The sequence below is a fragment of the Sapajus apella genome, unplaced genomic scaffold, assembly GCF_009761245.1.
Source record: "Sapajus apella isolate SASKATOON/1434 unplaced genomic scaffold, GSC_monkey_1.0 scaffold89, whole genome shotgun sequence".
NCBI lineage: Eukaryota > Metazoa > Chordata > Mammalia > Primates > Cebidae > Sapajus > Sapajus apella.
The window spans coordinates 6620072-6637728 of record NW_022437029.1 but is presented as its reverse complement, the minus strand read 5'-3'; the positions used below and the strand labels follow the sequence as shown (position 1 = coordinate 6637728).

The window sequence follows — 17657 nt, the reverse complement described above, 5'->3', positions numbered from 1 at the left end:
CCTGCCAAAATTGAACCATGAAGAAATCCAAAATTTGAACAAACAATAACAAATAATGAGATCAAAACCATAATAAAAAATATCTAAGCAAAGAATAAACTTGGAACCCAATGGCTTAACTGCTGAATTCTACCAACCCTTTAAAGAGGAACTAATGTCAATACTACTTAAACTATTGTAAAAAACAGAAGGAGAGAATACTTCCAAACTAATTCTACAAAGTCAGTATTACTCCAATACCAAGACCAGACAAGGACACATCAAAAAAAAGAAATCTACAGGCCAAAATATGTGATGACTATTGATGTAAAAATTGTCAACAAGATAACAGCAAACTTAATTTATCAGTACATTAAAGAGATTGTTCACGATGACCAAGCAGGATTTATGTCAGAGATGCAAGGATAGTTTAAGATATGCAAATAAATCAATGTGATACGTGATATAAAAAGAATGGAGGAGAAAAACTATATGTTTATTTCAATTGATACTGAAAAAGAATTTTGATAAAATTCAATAGCCCTTTATGATAAAATGATAAAAAAATGTGGGCATAAAGAAACATACCTCAACATAATTAAAGCCCTATATAATACATGCACAACTAGCATCATACTGTATGGGGGAAAAGTAAAAGCCTTTCCTCTAAGATCTAAAACACAAAGAAAGTTGATGCCAACTTTCACCACTGTTATCCAACATAGTATTGGAAGTCCTAGCTAAAGCAGTCAAGAGAAAGAAATAAAAGGCATTTAAATTAGAAAGGTAGAAGTCAAACTATCTTTGTTTCCAGACAATATGCTCTTATATATGGAAAAACCTAAACACTTCACCAAATAACTGTTAGACTGGTAAACAAATTCAGTAAAGTTGCAGGATACAAAAATCAACACACAAAAATTGTTAGCACTGATATATGTCAACAGTGAACAATCTGAAAAATAAGTAAAAATGTAGTTCCATTCACAATAGCCACAAATAAAATAAAACACCGAGGAATGAACTTAAAGCAGTTAAAGATATCTACAATGAAAACTGTAAAACATGATAAAATAAATTGGACACAAAAATATTTTAAAAATCCATGTTTATGAACTGGAAGAAACAATCCTATTAAAATCACCATACTACTCAAAGCAATCTACAAATTCGATGCAATCCCTATCAAAATACCAGTGACATTCTTCACAGAAATAGAAAGAACAATTCCAAAATGTATGTGTAACCACAAAGGACCCAGAATATTCAAAGCTATCACAAGTAAAAATAAAAAATAAAAACTGGAGGAATCACATTACCTGACTTCAAATTATACCACAGAGCTATAGGAACAAAAACAGCATGGTACTGGCATAAAAATAGACACACAGACCAGTAAAACAGAATAGAGAACCCAGAAATAAATCTACACATCTACACTGAACTTATTTTTGGCAAATAGGTGCCAAAGAGTAACAAATGTGCCAAGAACATACACTGGGAAAGAACAGTCTCTTCAATAAATGGTGCTGAGAAAACTAAATATCCATATGCAGAAGAATGAAACTAGACCCCTATCTCTTGCCATATACAAAAAAGAAATCAAAATGGATTAGAGACTCAAATCTAAGACTTCAAACTATGAAACAACCATAAGAAAACATTGGGAAAACTTTCCAGGACCTTGGAGTGGGCAAATATTTCTTGGGTATAATCACACGAGCACAGGCAACCAAAGCAAAAATGGATGCATGAGATCACATGAAGTTAAAAATGTGATGCATGGCAAAGGAATCAATCAACAAAGTGATGTGATAGCCCACTGAATCAGAGAACATATTTGCAATCTACCCACCTGACAAGGTATTAGCAACCAGAATACATAAAGACCTCTAAAAACTCTATAGAAAATACCAAATAATTTGATCAAAAATGGGCAAAATATTTGAATAGACGTTTCTCAAAAGAAGTTATGCAAATGGCAAACAGGCAAGCAACAGGGTGCTCAACATCACTGATCATCAGAGAAATGCAAATCAAAACTACAAGGATACATCATTTCACCTAGTTAAAATGGCTTTTATCTAAAAGACACGCAATAACAAATGCTGACAAGAATGTGGACAAAAGGGAACTCTCATACACACCTGCAGGGAATGTGAATTAGTGTAACCATTGTGGAGAACAGTTTCAACTTTCTTCAAAAACTAAAAATAGAACTACCATATGATCCAGTGTTCTCACTACTGAGTATATGCTCAAAAGAAAGGAAATCAGTATATTGAAGAGATATCTGTACTCCCATGTTTACTGCAGCACTGTTCACAAGAGTCAATATTTGGAAGTAATGTTAGTGTTTATCAGAAAATAAATGAGTGAAGAAAATGTGGTACTTATACAAAATGGAGTACTATTCAGTCATAAATAAGAATGAGATCCAGTCATTCACAACAACATGACTGAATGCAAATGGAGGTCATTATCTTAGTGAAGTAAGACAGACACAAAACAACAATTATCAGGTTTTCTCACTTATTTATTGGAGCTGAACATTAAAACAATTGATCTCATGGAGACAGAGAATAGAAGGATGCTTATTAAAGGCTGGGAAAGGTAGTAGTGGGGAGGTGGGGATGGTTAATGGTACCAAAAAAGGTTGGAAAGAATGAATAAGACCCACTATCAGATAGCACAACAATGTGACTATAGTCAAAATAATTTAATCGTACATTTAAAAAATAACTAAAAGAGTATAAATTGACTTTTTGTAACACAAAGGATAAATACTTGAGGGGATGGATACCCCACTTTTCCTAATGTGATTATTTTGCACTGTGTGCCTGTATCAAAAATTGCATGCCTGCCTAAAATGTTTTGGTTAGGTCAACCCATAAATGTATAAACCCAGTAGGTACCCACAAATATAAAAGTTAAAAATTAATATATATATATAATATAAAAATTAAAAATAATTTTAAATAAAATTTAATTTAAAAATATTTTAAAGTCTGTCAATAAAAAATTATTAAAGATATCATAAAGTTCTTTATCAAAATATGCTTTCATAAAATTTCATTTCATTAATGAGATTAGTTCATTTTCAAATTTATTGAGGTATACATTACACATAAAACTTATCTATATTGTTTATATTTTGATGAATTTTGAAAGTTGTTTTGCAGTCACGTAATCACCTCTATAATCAAAATACAAAATGATTCCAAGCTGGGTGCAGTGGCTCATGCCTGGATTCCCAGCACTTTGGGAGGTCAAGGCAGGAAGATCACCTGAGACCAAGCGTATGAGACCAGCCTGGGCAACATAGTGAGACCTCATCTCAACAACAAAAAATATATACAAAACTTTAAAAGATACAAAGCAGTTTCATTGAAAAGTTTATTTAAGGCCATTTTAGTCTATTTTCTCCCCTGACTGCAAGGTTCAGGCCATCACTGATCTGCTTTCTGTCTCTAAAGTTTTACCTTTTCTAGAATCCCACATAAATTGAATTATATAGTACTAATTCCTATGGCTTGAATATTTGTGTCCCCTCTGGAATTCTTAGGTTGTATGTAATTTAATACCCAAAGTGATAGTCTTGAGAAGTGGGATCAAAGCCTTCCACCATGATTGTAAGTTTCCTGAGGCCTCCGAAGCCATGTGAAACTATGAGTCAATTAAACTTCTTTTCTTTATAAATTACCCAGACTCTGGTAGTTCTTTATAGCACTGTGAAAATGGACTAATACACCCAGCATAGCCATGTAAAGAATGAAAAAGAATGTATTTAGGAGAGAAATCCAAGGTTTGGCCAAGTGAATGTTTGATAAGGAGATTAGTATGGACTGAGGGAAGCCAGGTGCTATTTATCAAAACAATGGGAGAATTAGCTTTTTTAATTCAATTTAAAAAAGACAATGTCAGAATAACATCGAAGGCATTTCAGAGATCTTAGAAGTTATGCTGCTTCCCATCAGAGACCCAGAATGGTTGGTCCTTGAAGGCAGAAAAGTTGAGAGGTAAAGAGAGAAAGAGGGAGAGAGAGAGAAGGCGGGAAAGAGAGAGAGAGAACAGAACCAGGGTACCTGCATGACATGACCACAGTATTTGTTGCTGTGCACAACCTCAGGTGTTTGTTCCCCACATTCCAGCACAGAACTGCTTGGCTGCTCCTGTTATGGCTCAAAGTGGCCCAGGTGTGTCTCTAGATGCTTATTCAAAAGATGCAAGTGATGAGACTTGGTGGTGTCCACATGATGCTAATCCTACAAACACAAAGAGTGCTTGAGCTGTGGCGACATGGCTGCCTCTACCCGTATTTCAAAGGATTTCATAGAGACATGCTGCAACTATAGAGCTGCCAGAAAGTAATCTCACTAAGGCAATGCCTAGTGAGATCATGAAGGTGGCAGGGTCAGTGCAGAGAGGCTCCACTAGGGTAATACCCAGCAGAACTGTGGGGTTGGGATCACCAAAGAATCTCCACACTATAGAGCCACCAGTGTGCCACACTAGACTTAAAGAGCTTCAGGCATGAAACTCCAGACATCGAGCTCCTTTGTGGAATGAGCTAGCAAGCCATAAAGGTGGGGATCCCTGGGACCTTGGGGGTCCAACTTCTATCCCCGTGTGTCCAGGAGACAAGACATGGAATAAACAAAAATTGACCCTGGAGCCCTAAGACTTGACATTTTTCACTCTGTTGGGCTTTGTACTTATGTGGGACCAGTTACTCTCTTTTCTTGCCTGTTTCTTTCTTTTGGAACAAGAAAGTCTATCCTAAGCCTCTCCCACCATTGTATTTTGGAACTGAATAACTTATTTGATTTCACAGACTCACAGTTGGAGGGGAATTTGCCTCAGAGTGAATTGTACTTTGACTTTCATTCATTATCTCATTTACATGATACTTTGGATTTGTATTAGTCCATTTTCACACTGCTGATAAAGACATACCTGATACTGGGTAATTTATTTAAAAAAATGGTTTAATAGACTCACAGTTTCACGTGGCTGGGAAGGCATCACAATAGTGGCAGAAGGGAGAAAGGTATGTCTTACATGGAAGCAGGAATGAGGGCCACATGAAAGGGGAAAACCCTTATAAAAGTACCAGTTCTTGTGAGACTTATTCACTACCATGAGAACAGCATGGAGGAAACTGCTCCCATAATTCAATCTCAGGTTTGGAAATACCTGGATGTCTAGGCAGAAGAGTTGAGGTCCCAAACCTCAATTCTTGACCTCTGTGCACCCGCAGGTCCAACACCATGTGGAAGCTGCCAAGGTCTGGGGCTTACACCCTCTGGAGCCATGACCTGAGCTGTACCTTGGCCCCTTTTAGCCCTGGCTGGAGCAGCTAGGACACAAGCCACCAAGTCCCTAGGCTGCATACAGAAGGGAGAACCTGGATCCTGCCCACAAAACTGTATTTTTCCTCCTAGGCCTCTGGGCCTGTGATAGGAGGGGCTTCCAGGAAGGTCTCTGACATGCCCTGGAGACATTTTTCCCATTGTCTTGGTGATTAATATTTGATTCTTCATTACTTATGCAGATTCCTGCTGCAGACTTGAATTTCTCCCTTCAAAAATGGGTTTTTCTTTTCTCTTGCATTGTCAGCCTGCAGACTTTCCAAGCTTTTATGCTCTGCTGCCTCTTGAACACTTTGCTGCTTAGAAATTTCTTCCATCAGCTACCCTAAACCATCTCTCTCAAGTTCGAAGTTCCACAGATCTCTACAGCAGAGGCAAAATGCCTCAAGTCTTCAGTTCCCAACCAGCTCATCATCTCCATCTGAAACCACCTCAGACTGGACCTTATTGTCCATATCACTATCAGCATTTTGGTCAAAGCCATTCAACGGGTTTCTAGAAACTTCCAGTCTTTCCCACATTTTCCTGTCTTCTTCTGAGCCCTCTAAACTATTCTAACTTCTGCCTATTACCCAGTTCCAAAGTCACTTCCACATTTTTTGATATCTTTACAATAGCGCTCCACTCTACCATTACCAATTTACTGTATTTGTCAGTTTTCATAATGCCAATAAAGACCTACCCAAGACTGGGTAATTTATAAAGAAAAAGAAGTTTAAATGACTTACAGCTCCGTGTGGCTGAGGAAGCCTCACAATCATGGTAGAAGGTAAAATGTATGTCTTACATGGAGGCAGGCAAGAGAGAATGAGAGCCAAGCAAAAGGGGAGATGCCTTATAAAACCATCAGTTCTCATGAGACTTATTCACTACCATGAGAACAGTAGAGGGGAACTACCCCCATTATTTAATTATCTCCCATGGGGTCCCTACTACAAAATATGGAAATTATGGGAGCTACAATTCAAGATGAGGTTTGAGTGAGGATGCGGCCAAACCACATCTGGACTTGAGCTTTTGAGTTAATACTGGAATGAGTTAAAATTTGGGGTTTATGGAGACAGAATTAGGGTATTTTGTATGTAAGTAAGATAGGAATTTGTGAGGACTTGGGGTTAAATAGTCTGGTTTGAATGTTTGTTCCCACCAAAACTCATGTTGAAATTTAATTACCATTATAAATTTTTAAGAAGTGGGACCTTTAAGAGGTAGTTAGGTTATGAGGGCTCTATCTTCATGAGTAAAATTAATGCCAATATAAAAAGGCAGGCTCAGCCCCCTCTTATACTTTCTCTTTGCCCTTCCACCTTTTGCTATGTTATGACTCAGCAAGAAAGCTCTCATAAGATGCCAGCAACATGCTGTTGGACTTTCCAGTCTCCAGAATTGTGAGCTAATAAATGTATGTTTATTATAAATTATCCAGTCTGTAGTATTATCTTACAGCAACCAAAAACAGACTACTACAATAGAATTCTTAGTTTGACTTTTTCAAATTTGTAAATTATTATTTTTATTTTCTTTTCTTCCATAAGTTATTGGGGTACAGGTGGAATTTGGTTACAAAAATAATTTCTTTAGTGATGATTTGTTAGATTTTGGTGCAGCCATCACCCAAGCAGTAAACACTGCACCATATTTGTAGTCTTTTATCCCTTGCCCTCTTCCTGTCTCCCCCACAAGTCCCCAAAGTCCGCTGTATCATTCTTATGCCTTTGTGTCCCCATAGCTTAGCTTCCACATATCAGTGAGAAGATACGATGCTTGGTTTTCCATTCCTGCATTACTTCATTTAAAATAATAGTCTTCATTCTCATCCAGGTCACTGCAAATGCTGTTAATTCATTCCTTTTTATGACTGCATAGCATTCCATCATATATATGCATGTGTGTGTGTGTATGTGTGTGTGTGTATATATATATATACATATATATATATATATGTATATATATATATATATGTCACAGTTTCTGTATCCATTCATTGATTGATGGGCATTTGTGTTGGTTCCACAATTTTTCTATTTTGAATTGTGCCACTACAAACACACATGTGCAAGTTCTTTTTTGAATAATGACTTATTTTCCTCTGGGTAAATACCCAGTAGTGGGATTGCTGGATCAAATGGTAGTCATACTTTTTGTTCTTTAAGAAATTTCCACACTGTTTTCCATAGTGGATCAACTAGTTTACGTTCCCACCAGTAGGGTAGAAGTGTTCCCTGTTCACTGCATCCATGCCAAAAAATCTACCGTTTTTATGATTTTTTTATTATGGTCATTCTTGCAGGAGTAAGGTTTCGAATTGTGGTTTTGATTTGCATTTCCCTGATGATTAGTGATGTTGAGCTCTTTTTTTTCATATTTTTGTTGGTCATTTGTACATTTTCTTTTGAGAATTCTCTTATTCACCTCCTTAATCCACTTTTTGATGGGATTGTTTTTTCCTTACTGATTTGAGTTTGATGTAGATTCTGGATATTAGTCCTTTGCCAGACGTGTAGATGTGAAGATTTTCTCTCATTCTGTGGATTGTTTACTCTGCTGATTGTTCCTTTTGCCATGCAAAAGCTCTTTAGTTTAATTAGGTCTCAGTGATTTACCTTTGTTTTTATTGCATCTGCTTTGGGTTTCTTGGTCATGAAATCCTTGTCCAAGCCATTGTAGAAGGTTTTTTTCCAATATTTTCTTCTAGAATTTTCATAGTTTCAGGTCTCAGGATTAAGTCCTTAGTCCATCTTGAGTTGATTTTTGTATAAGGTGACAGAGGAGAATCTAGTTTCATTCTCCTGCATGTGGCTAACCAATTATCCCAGCACCATTTGTTGAAAAGGGTGTCCTTTCCACACCCAATATTTTTTTGTCTTGCTTTGTTGAAGATCAGTTGGCTCTATTTGGGTTTATTTCTGGGTTCTGTATTCTCTCCCATTGGTCTATTTTTATACCAGTACCACAATGTTTTGGTGACCATGGCCTTATAGTATAGTTTGAAATTAGGTTATATGATGCTCTTTTGTGGTTCCATATGAATTTTAGAATTGTTTTCTCTGATTCCATAAAGAATGATGGTGGTATTTTGATGGGGATTGCATTGAATTTGTAGATTGCTTTTGGCAATATGGTCATTTTCATAATATTGAATCTACCAATCCATGAGCATGGGATGTGTTTCCATTTGTTTGTGTCATCTGTGATTTCTTTCAGCAGTGTTTTGTAGTTGTTCTTGTAGAAGTCTTTTGACTCCTTGGTTAGGTATGTGTGTATGTATGTATATATGTATATATGTATGCATTTTGCAGGGGCTGTAAAAGGGGTTATTTTATTGTAAAAGGGGTTGAGTTCTTGATTTGATTCTCTGACTAGTTGCTGTTGGTGTATGGGTGAGCCACTGATTTGTGTATTTAATCTTGTATCTAGAAACTTTGCTGAATTCTTTTATCAATTCTAGGAGCTTTCTAGAGGAGTCCTTAGGGTTTTCAAGGTAAACAATCATATCGTCAGCAAACAGTGACAGTTTGACTTCCTCTTTACTGATTTGGATGCTCTTTATTTTTTCTTTTGCCTGTCTGCTCTGGCTAGGATTTCCAGTACTATGTTGAAGAGGAGTGGTGAGAGTGGGCATCCTTGTCTTGTTCCAGTTCTCAGAGGGAATTTTTTTTTAAATTTTCACCATTCAGTATTATGTTGGCTGTGGGTTTGTCATGGATGACTTTTATTATATTGTTTCTTGTATGACGATTTTGCTGAGAGTTTTAATCACAAAGGGAATTTTGTCGAATGCTGAACTTTGTCAAATGCTGTTTTTTGCATCTATTGGGATGATCATATGATTTTTGTTTTCAATTCTGTTTATGTGGTGTATCACATTTATTGACTTGCATATGTTAAAACATCCCTGCTTCCCTTGTATGAAACCCACTTGATCATGGCGGATTATCTTTTTGATATGTTGTTGAATTCAGTTAGCTAGTATTTTGTTAAGAATTTTAGCATCAATTTTCATCAATGATATTGGTCTGTAGATTTCTTTTTGTTTATATCCTTTCCTGGTTTTGATATTAGGGTGATGCTGGCCTTATAAAATGAATTGGAAAGGGTTCCTTCTTTCTCTATCTTGTGTACTAGTGTCAAAAGTATTGGTACCAATGCTTCTTTGAACGTCTAGTAGAATTCTGCTGTGAATTTGCCTGGTCCTGGACTTTTATTTGTTGGCAAATATTTTACTACCATTTCAACCTTACCACTTGTTATTGGTCTGTTCAGGGTATCTAATTCTTCCTGGTTTAAGGTAGGAGGGTTGTATTATGGGGGTCCATCCATATTGCTGCATGTATTAATGCATTGCTATATTTTTCATTACTGAGTAGGACTCAGTTTTTGTTGATGAACATTTTGAACTTTGAGGGGTCAATATACATATTGCCATCATCATAAGCATTAGTATGGACATGTGCTTTCATGTATCTTGGTGAAATAACCTAAAGCAAAATTTAGGGTAAAACATGGATGATTAAGGCAATTATGATGAGGTCTCAGAGAAAAATGAAAAACATGTTACTGAGCCATGGAGGAAAGGTCAGTCATATTTGTTTCCAAGTGGCAAATAACTCGGCTTAATTCAGTTTGTTCCCTGGTATTTTGTGTAAAGTAGAACTTGTGAGTGACGAAATTGGATATTTGGCTGAGGATATATCTAAGCAAAGTGTTAAGATGTGGTCTGATTTCTCTTGATAGCTCATATGAAGTTGTGAGGAGACAGAAGTCATTTAAAAATGGAATTACTAATCAAAAGAAAGCAGAACTTGAAGATCTGAAAAGTTCTTAGCCTATCCATATGGTAAAGAATGAGAAAGTATGTTCAGTAGAAAAGACAAAGGATGTGACCAAATGACCATCTCATAAGGAGATTAGTTAACAATCTAAATGGAAGACAAGATTTATTTTCTAAGACAGCAGAAAAATGCCTTTGAAAGTAATTCAGAAATCAGAAGATCTGTCCTTCTTATTAGAAATCCAGAGTGAAAAAGCCCCAGTCAGTATGGAGCCTTTGCACAGAGCCCCAGTTAAGACACTATCTCATAAAATCATGGAGACATAGCTACCTTTCTGACTTATACTGGCTGAGGCATGGCATGTGATTTCAGCTAAAGGGAGACACAATCACATGACCCAGGCACAGAACCGCTACAGGGGCAAGGGTGCCCAGAGATGTGTTGACAGAGCCACCACCACAGTGTGTCCAGAAGGTTAAACACCTTCAAATTTGTATGAAATTGCAAGTGGTTCCAAATGGCCAAAATAATCTTGAAAGTGAGTAAAATTAAAGGATTTGATATTTCTTAATTTCAAAACTTAATGCAAAACTGCTGTAACCAAAAGTACATGGTAAATATAGATTTATAGATAAATGGAATGGAATTGAGATTCCAGAAAATAAACATATACATCTATGACCAATTGGTTTACAACAAGGTGTCAAGACCATTCAATGGAAAAAGAATATTCTCTTTGGCATAAGGTGCTGGGACCACTGGATATACACATCCAAAAGAATGAAGTTGGACCCTTTTTTTATACTCTATACAAACTTGATTCAAAATGAGTTAATTACCTAAACATTAAAGCAAAAACTATGAAATTCTTACATGAAAATATATGGATTAATCTTCATGGTTGTGGATCAGGCCATGGATTGTTAGATATTACAGAAAAACCACAAGTAATAAAAGATATACATATATAGATAGATGTACACATACATATTCACACACATACACATACATACATATGCACACATATATATGTGTATATAATATAGTGTATTGTATATTATATATTATAGTCTATTATATATATAATTAAACTTTATCATTAACATATTTGTTCATTAAAAGATATTTTCAAATGGAAAGAAAAATGACAACCTACAGAATTAGAAAGCAATAATGACAAGCTATATATCTGACAACAATCTACAATATAGAATGTGTGTGTGTGTGTGTGTGTGTGTGTGTACACACAATAATAAAAAGGCAAAACACCCAATTTTTTAAATGGTCAACATACTAAAAAGACATTTTTCAAAGATATACCTATGTCCCAAATTCACATAAAAACATATTAAACATCATTCATCATTATCACATGCAAATCAAAACCACAATTCCATAATACTTTATACCAACTAAACGACTTAAAATAATTTTTGAAAAATTAAGCATTACAAATGTTGGCAAAGATGCAGAGAAATTGAAACCCTGTATGTTACTGGTGAAAATATAAAAGGGTGCACCCACTGTGGAATAGAGTTTGATGGTTCCTCAAAGAGAAAAATAAGAATTATTATATGACCCATCAATTTTACTCCAAAGTATGTACACAGATTTAAAAGCAGGTGTTTAAACAAAAGCTTGTACCTGAATGTCATTAGTAGAATCATTCACAAATTCAAATAGTTGAAAATACCCAAATGTCCACAAGTGAAAAAAAGATAAATACTTTATGATATATACATTGGAATATTACTCATAAATTATAGTGTTGATATACATACAGATCCTGCAAAGTAAATTAGTTTTTAAAACAATATACCAAATGAAAGAAGACAGAAACAAACCGCTACATATATTTTGCTCCCATTTATATGAAATATTCAGCTTAGGTAAATCCATAGACAGAAAACAGGTTACTTGTTTCCATGGCCTGAGGTTAGAGGGGGAGTTGGAAGTGACTGCTTAATAAGTATAAGGTTTTATTTTGGGATGATGAAAACATTTTGAACTAGATGAAAGTGGCGGTTGCACCACATTATGAATGTACTAAATGTCACTAAGGTATACATTGTTAAATAATTAATTTTATGTTATTGGAATTCATCTCCTTAAAAAAAATACAGTTCATGGTAGGATAAGAAATGAGATAGACAATTAGATATAAAAGTTAGTTTCATCTGGGCATGTGAATTTTTTAATAAATGTTTTTTGAAACACAGGGGCCCTTTATTATCATTTACTACATTTCTGAAAAAATGGATTAATTCGTTAAAATACTGTTTATCAAATAAATACTTACATAGGCCAATCTTGGAAAAAGAAAAAAAAAATTGACACTGAAAAAATTAGGCCAGCATCCATAACCTCAGACTGCATGTCCACTCCAATGTCAGTCTGGTGCTGGCAGCACAACAGTTCAGGTTGGCCTCTGCAGACCTACAACACAGGTCTGTTCCTACAATCCCAGTACCTAGGCCTTCACTAGTGGATCCAGTTTCCAGGCCCATCCTCATAGTCAAAGACACTGGGGAAGGTCCTGTAGTCCCAGGCACCATGCCCACCCAACTTCTGACCTAGTCACCAGGTCATCCAACCCAAACACTTTCTAGCAGCAATCTCACCCCATAGACCCCACTAGCTGGCCCACCAACATTTTTAAGCAGGCTGATTAGAGAAGGCATTTCCCAGTCAAAGCTGTGTGCAAAGACTAGAAGATGTGTCTACATCTTTGAATCCACAGATACTATTGCATGATGAAAAGGATCACAGTCAGGAAACCATGAAACTTCCTAAGGAACAAAATAATGCACGAATGACCAACTCTAAACAAATGGAGATCTACAAACTGCCCAAAAAGTATTCAAAATAATCATCTTAACTAGCCCAGTGAGCTTCAAGAGAACAAAGATAAACAATTAAATCAAATCAGGAAAATAATATATGAACAATATTAGAAGTTGAACAAAGAGGTACAGATCATTAATAAAAGAACCAAACAGAAATTATGGCACTAAAGAACAAAATGACTGAACTAAACATTTCCATAGAGAACTTAAACAGCGGAGTCAATCAAGCAGAAGAAAGAATCATTGGGCTTACAGACAGGTCATATGAAATTACCCAATCAGAGAGGAACAGAAAGGAAAAAGAGTTTAAGAAAAAAAAAAAAAAAGAGTAAAAAGTTGTTTACAGGACTTATGGGAGATCGTCAGGTAAACCAATATACACATTATGAGAGTCCTAAAAGGAGCCGAGAAAGAGAAAGGGGAAAACTTATTTAAAAACATAATTACTAAACTCCCTAAATCTGGATAGGAAAATGAACATCTAGAATGATGAATCTCAAAGAGTACCAAATATATCTTTCCAAAGTCATATTATAATTGAATTCTCAAAGGTCAAAGATTAAGAGAAAATTCTGAAAGCAGCAAGAGAAAAGTGACTTACCACATACAGAGGAACCTGTAAAATATTATCAGTGGATTTCTGAGAAGGAACTTTGCAGACCAAAGGAGAGGGGAACAATATAAAGTTCTAAAATAAAAATTTAAAAATCTAATAACCAAGAATACTATGCAGAGAAACATTCCTTCAAAAAATGGAGGAGAGATAAAGATATTCCCAAACAAACAAAAACTGAGGGAGTTCATCAACACTACACCTGAACTGGAAGAAATATTCAATGAAGGTCTTCAAGCTGAAACAGAAACACGCTAATTAATAATATGAAGACATGAAAATATAAAATTCACTGGTCAAAGTCAGTACATAGTAAAATTAGAATATTCTAATACTCTAACGAAGTTGTGTAAATAAGTTTTAACTCTATCATGAAAGTTAAAAGACTAATATTAAGGAATTAAAAATAATTATGGTAGTTCGTTAATGGATTCAGGTTATATAAATATATAAACTGTACATCAAAAACATAAAATATGACAGGAGAAGAAATTAAAGCATAGAGATTTTATTCATGGTTAAATGTTATCAACTTAAAATAATGTTATGAATACAAGTTGTTTTATGTTAGCCTCCTGGTAACTACAAAGAAAAAAACCTGTAGTAGGTACACAAATGATAAAGAGAAAGAAATTAAATTCCACCTCTACAAAAAAATTGTCAAATTACAAAGGAAGACAGCAAGAGAGGATGAAAGAAACAAAGGAACTAAAAACAGTAAGAAGACAATTAACAGTGAGGTGTGATGGCTCACGTCTATAATCCCAGCACTTTGGGAGGCCAAGGCAGGCAGATTACCTGAGGTCAGGAGTTCGAGATCAGCCTGGCCAACATGGTGAAACTCTGTCTCTACTAAAACTATAAAAAGTAGCCTGGTGTGGTGGCATGCCCCTGTAATCTCAGCTACTTGGGAGGCTGAGGGAGAAGAATCACGTGAACTCAGAGGCAGAGGTTGCAGTGAGCAAAGGTTGCACCACTGCACCCTGGTCTGGGCAACAGAGTTAGACTCTGTCTCAAAAATAATAATATTAATAATAATAATAATAGAAAACAATTAACAAAATGAAAGCCCTAAATTCTCACCTATCAATAATTGCTTTAAATATAAATGTACTAAATTCTCCAATAAAAAACATGAAGTGGCTGGATAGATAAAAAACAGTCTGGACATTCCTCAGAAAAATAAAAACAGAATTACCATATGATTCAGCAATCCCACTTCTGGGTATATATGCAAATGACGTGATATCAGTATCTTGAAGCTATATCTTCTCTCTTATGTTTGTTGCAGTGTTACTCACAATATTCAAGATATAGAATCAATCTAAATGTTCATTGCCAGATAAATGGATAAAAGAAATGTGATATATATTTCTTTTATCCATTTATCTGGCAATGGATAAAAGAAATTTATATATATATACATATATATATGTATACACACACACACACACACACAATGAAATACTATTCAGCCTTAAAACAAAAGGAAAATCTTGTCATTTGTAACAACATGAATGAAACTGGAGGACATTATACTGAATGAATCAAACCAGATACAGAAAGACAAACACTGCATGATATGATTTATATAAGCAATCTAAAAAAGGCAAATTTGTCAAAACAGAGGGTAGAATGGTAGTTACACGTAAGTAAGAAGTAGGGTAACAATGAGATATTGGTCAAAGTATCCAAATTTTCAGTTATAAGATGAATGAGTTCTGAGGATCTAATATACAGCATGGTAACTACAGGTAATATTATTGTATTGAATACTTCAAATTTGCTGAGAGGATAGACCTTAAATGTTATCACCATACACACACACACACACACACACACACACACACACACACACACACAAAGGCAACGATGTGAGATGATGGATATGCTTATTAGTTTGATAGTGGTAATCATTTCACAGTACATACATATCAAAACATGTTGCACACCATAAATATATAAAATTTTTATTTGACAATTATATATCAGAAAAGCTAGGGAAAATATAATGAACTAAGTTATTTTAGGAAGTGAGAATATATCATTATATTTCACAGAAACATTTTATTCAATTTAATTATCAAACATTTGACTTCATAAAGATCTCTCATTTTGTAAAATATTAAGAATGTTTCTCATTGTATTCAGAAAATAAGTCATTGTAATGTGAAAAATATTAAAGGTGTTTAGAATCAGACAAAGTAGGAAGGTAGATCCTACTTTGACCCAAAGACAGTAAATCCAAAGTGGAAAATAGTTACTTGTAGGTTTCATCAGTGTTTTTTTATTTGGAAGAAAGAGGTCTAATTACCCACCCTTCTTTCAGTGTTATTATCATTTTAACATATATTAGAGTAGTGAGGCCAGCCCAACTATATTTTATCCAACACACTAATCTGGAGTCATATTATTTAGGGAGCCAAAAGGCCCAGTGAAAGAAGGCACTACCTACATTTTTAAGGTAGAAAATGTAAGTGAGAAGTAATTCAATTAAAGCTAATTTTTTTTGACAAATGTCATACTATATATCTGACAAGTTCATCAATATTCAACTTCAGAGATGACTGACATTTCAATGCCAATTAAAGTCAACAGGACTAGCTTCTCTTCATTTCTCCTGATTCTGCTCTCTTGCATGTGGTGGCTATTAACTGCACCAGCTTACAACTATGCTCATTCCTAGGAGAAAAGCACTGTTACTCCAATTCAAGTTCAGAATTCTAGAGGCTGGAAAGGCAAGGAAACAAATCTCTAGATCCTCCAAAAAAGAACAGAACCTATCACCATCTAAATTTGGCCAAAGTCATGTGAACGTCTTACCCACAGAATGGTAAGATAATAAATTTCTTTTTTAAAAATGTATGCTTTAAAATCTATCACTTTGATCTTATGTTATTTAAGTAAGGATAATTTGTTGTGGAAGCAAAAAAAAAAACCCACAATGGTTTTTAAGCCGTGTATAGAGATATGAATTTGTATTGAAATTGGGAGTGGGTGGGTAGGTATGAATGGGAGTACTAACAGTCTGGCCATTAATACAATAAATAGGGAATCTTGGGATAGTAACCCACAGCACTCCAGGTCCCTCCAGCATTTAAATCCTTAGACTTTACTCATATGAGCTCCTTTCATTGATACTTTCCAAAAGATAACATCAAAATAAGAAGCAATAAGTTTCAGGGAGAAATAGAAAGTTCAGGGTAAAAATGGTTACTGGTTACTAGCACAGAAAGAGAATCAACATAAACATCATTCATCCCTACATGCTAGGACATATCCAATGTGTAACTCATTTAATAAGAAGATGGTATTATTCATACTTTTACTAACAAGGAAACAGGGAAAGATTATTTGCCCAATGTTACATGCTAGTAAAGATTGCAGTCAAGATTCAAATCCAGATGTTTCTGAATTCAAAATTCTTTCCAGTGCCCCTCTACTAGAGATGCCTTTCCAGGAAAGTCAAAGTGATAAACTTGTGGCTACATTTAGTGTAATTATGCTTCTTACTCAGACATGCTCACACCAAACATGGGGTTAGTATACAGAAAGAGGCGGATCTTTTCTAGTGCTTTAGGAATCTCCTTTTTCTCTACTCACAAACCAATCAACTTCACATACCCTCAGCACCATGCTAAGTGCTAAAGACAGGCATCTTAGAGAAAAACAAGACACATTTTGTTCTTTAAGGGACTTGAAAATATTTGGCGGGACAAGAGAGGGGGGAATCTGAAGAATGTAATTGAACACTAAGTTATACTGTGCTAAATGTCCCTAGAAGGAAGACGTTCGTGTGATATGAGAGTTACCAAGGAAGCCTGCAGAGAGTGGGAAGGACTCAGGCAGACTCAAGGTGAGGCTGACTCCCTGTGGTGCCTTTGGTCCACACCTGCACACTTGTCTGAGAGTCAGATGGGTACCAAGCACTTGCTAAGTGCAGGGAGGTATTCTCTTGCTCTTACGGCACTCAAGACACTCACAAACATTGTATGAGTTTGTGACAAACCAGAATTCGTCTTGGGATGTGATATGCTTACATCAAAGAATTTGCATAAAAATTGGGGAAGTGAGA

At 35.4% G+C, this 17657-nt stretch overlaps 1 long non-coding RNA gene across 1 annotated transcript; it reads left to right on the top strand.

Moving 5' to 3' along the window:
• The first annotated feature begins 619 nt into the window (after nt 1-619).
• Nucleotides 620-15402, top strand: LOC116534706. Its single transcript, XR_004261838.1, has 3 exons — nt 620-630; nt 2600-2606; nt 15258-15402. It is a non-coding gene; the product is annotated as an uncharacterized LOC116534706 (long non-coding RNA).
• Nucleotides 15403-17657: the final 2255 nt, after the last annotated feature.